This window comes from Miniopterus natalensis, chromosome 10 (assembly GCF_054644295.1).
Source record: "Miniopterus natalensis isolate mMinNat1 chromosome 10, mMinNat1.hap1, whole genome shotgun sequence".
Taxonomy (NCBI): Eukaryota; Metazoa; Chordata; class Mammalia; order Chiroptera; family Miniopteridae; genus Miniopterus; species Miniopterus natalensis.
The window spans coordinates 59,465,672-59,468,714 of record NC_142090.1 but is presented as its reverse complement, the minus strand read 5'-3'; the positions used below and the strand labels follow the sequence as shown (position 1 = coordinate 59,468,714).

The 3,043-nt window shown below is 40.7% G+C and overlaps 1 pseudogene; it reads right to left on the bottom strand.

Annotated features, from left to right (window-relative positions):
* Positions 1-237: 237 nt before the first annotated feature.
* Positions 238-794, bottom strand: LOC107541649 (chromobox protein homolog 3 pseudogene; annotated as a pseudogene).
* Positions 795-3,043: the final 2,249 nt, after the last annotated feature.

The window sequence follows — 3,043 nt, the reverse complement described above, 5'->3', positions numbered from 1 at the left end:
GAAAAAAAAACACAACTTCCCCAATACTACTTTAAAATGAATAGTCAAGCTTAATTTCCATTGGAATGTAGTTATTTCTTCACATTAATAAATCAGAAGACCAAGGCCCAGATTACATATACATATATATACATATATACATATATATATATATATGTATGTGTGTGTGTGTGTGTGTGTGTGTGTGTAATCTGATCTATATTTATTTATATCTGTATCTATCCATCATCTATCTATCTATAGCAATGCAAACAATAATTGAACTTCATTTTCTGGACCAGAATGCCAAATTAGTCTCTCCTCACAAATAAGCCATAACAACCTGAAAAGGCTTTATATTTGCCCCCTTTGCCAGCACCAACTGTACCTCATTAGAATCCTTCCATTTCATGAGAAACATCAATTCTCCACCGCTGTCTGTGGCACCAATTATTGGTTCAGGATCAAGGCCTCTGGCGAAGCCTCCCATTTTGTCAGCAACATCCCTTTCCTTCTTTGATGCGCGATCATCGGGTTCACTGTCAGGGGAAGGTTTTCTTTTTGTACCACTTTTCCTTCCCAGCTCTTTGAGAATCAAGGGACATTTTCATAAACTCTGGCCAATCGAAACTTTCTTCAGCTTCCCAACACTGTATTACCTTCCATTTCAGGAGATATTCCACCTTCCCGTTTGCTATACGCTGGTCCTGTGCTTTTCCCACCACAAATTCTTCAGGCCCTGCCTCTTCAACTTTTTTACCTTTTCCATTCTGTTTCTTTCCCATTTTTTGCAAGATAGTTTTTTCGGAGGCCATTTTTTATTGCAAACTTGAAGAGCTATTGCAGTGGCCTCCCCTTACCCATGGAGTGTATGTTCCAAGACCACCAGTGGGTGCCTGGATCCGTGGGTAGAACCAAGCCCTGTATATACAGGGGTTGGCAAAATAGGTTTACAGTTGTTCATATGGAAAAATAACACAGTAATTAATAAATAAGAATACAAGAATAACACTGTTTCTCATACTCACAACTGTAAACCTGCCTTTGCCCACCCTGTACTATGTTTTTTACTATCCATACATACCCGTAATAAAGTTTATAAATTCAGCACAGTAAGAGATTAACTATAACTAATAATAAAATAGAACAATTATAACAACATACTGTGACAAAAGTTATGCAATTGCTCTCCCTATCTCTCTGTCTCCATCTCAAACTATCTTATTGTACGATACTCACCTTTTCCCTTAAAGAGGCACTTCCTGGCTTCTCTTTGGCATGTCCAAATTTTCAGCTTCGCTGCTCTCGTGCTTTGGGGCCATTATTAAGTAAAATATGGATTATTTGAGCACAATCTCTGTGATACCCCGACAGCCAGTCTGATAACCCAGATGGCTACGAAGTGCCTACTGGGCTGGGAGCATGGGTACACTGGACAACAGGGTGGGTCACATCCTAGGTGGGACTGAGCAGGATGGCAGGCGATTTCATCATACTACTCAGAATAACATGCAATCTGAAACTTATGAATTGTTTTTTCTGGAATTTGCCATTTAATATTTTTGGACCGAGGTTGAACTTGGGTAACTGAAACCATGGAAAGGAAACCACAGGTAAGGGAGTTACTCTCTTTTCTGCCTCCAAGCTGCCCCCCAGGCCAGCCTCATCTCTGGCCCTGCTCACCTCAAGCTCAAGCTCCTTTTTATTTTTTACTTTTATCTTACTGGACAGGAAAAGATCAGGCTATAACGTACAATCCTAACGTCCTGGCAAAGCAAGGTATGAGGCCTACCTTGGATATCACCAGTATTTCTCCCTCAGACCCCAGCTTCACCCACATACACACCCCCCCAAATCACACCTCATTGCCGACAGCATCTAGTCATTGTTGTTCCCCACACAGAATGCAAGTCTCACAAGACAAATGGCCATCGCATTTGGGGGACAGTAATAAAGGCAGTTCATTGTGCATGAGAGCTCTCCCAACTCCTTGAACCTTGACCCTCATTTTTACAAGCCTTCCTCCTCTGCCCTCACCCCACAGGCTTAGACCTACTCTGGTTTTCTTTTTGACTCAAAGAGGGAAGTAGTCAAAGACGCATAAAGCTCACTGTTGATGGACAAAAGACTGAGGAATTATCTACTTTCATAGGGACTCCCCCATACAACTGCTCTTCTTTTCTCAGGACATCTTTGCTGAAAAATTCCTGACAGAGCTGTGCTGAGAGCGACCCATGGAGTTTATTCTCCTTGTCTTTTTTTTTTTTTAATATGTCTTTATTGATTTCAGAGAGAAGAAGGGAGAGGGAGAGAGAGAGAAACATCAATGATGAGAGTCATTGATCGGCTGCCTCCTGCACGCCCCAGAATGGGCATCAAGTTCACAACCCGGGCAAGTGCCCTGACCAGGAATCAAACCACGATCTCCTGCATCATAGGTCGATGCTCAACCATTGAGTCACACTATCCAGGCCTCTCCTTGTCTTTGACCTTGTTTGATCAAGACACTGCTAGTGCAAAAGTAACAAAGGTAAGCAAATTCCTGAGGCTACATAAAACTTATTTATAAGTAGGCATTTCTAGGAGTTGCAGGCTGCAGCTGGTTTAACAGCCTTTCTTCCCAGCACATCCACCATTCCACACTAACATCCCCAGCACGTGGTAGCATGTTACTGTGCACAAAGTGTGGAGAAAGATGCTCTGTGCCTCAATTAGATTGATATATTTTCTAAAAATATTTGCACCATTGAGTTCCTGTGTAGGAAAGAATCTTTTAAAAGAGCATGTATTGGGTTTTTGTCTGCTTGTGACAGTAATGAAAGTTCAGCTTTAGAAAAGCCTCAAAAACATAAAGAGGAACCTAAAAATCAACATCATTACACCTCACAGAGAGAAAAATGGCAACATTTTGAGGTATTTTCTTTCAATTATGAGAGACGAAGAGAGGGTTACCCCAATTGGGATCATATTAAATTACATATGCATTTTTTGTTTCCTACTTTTTAAATTTAGCAATACATTATTCATTTAACATTTGAAAAATATTCATGAACCATTATAAAAC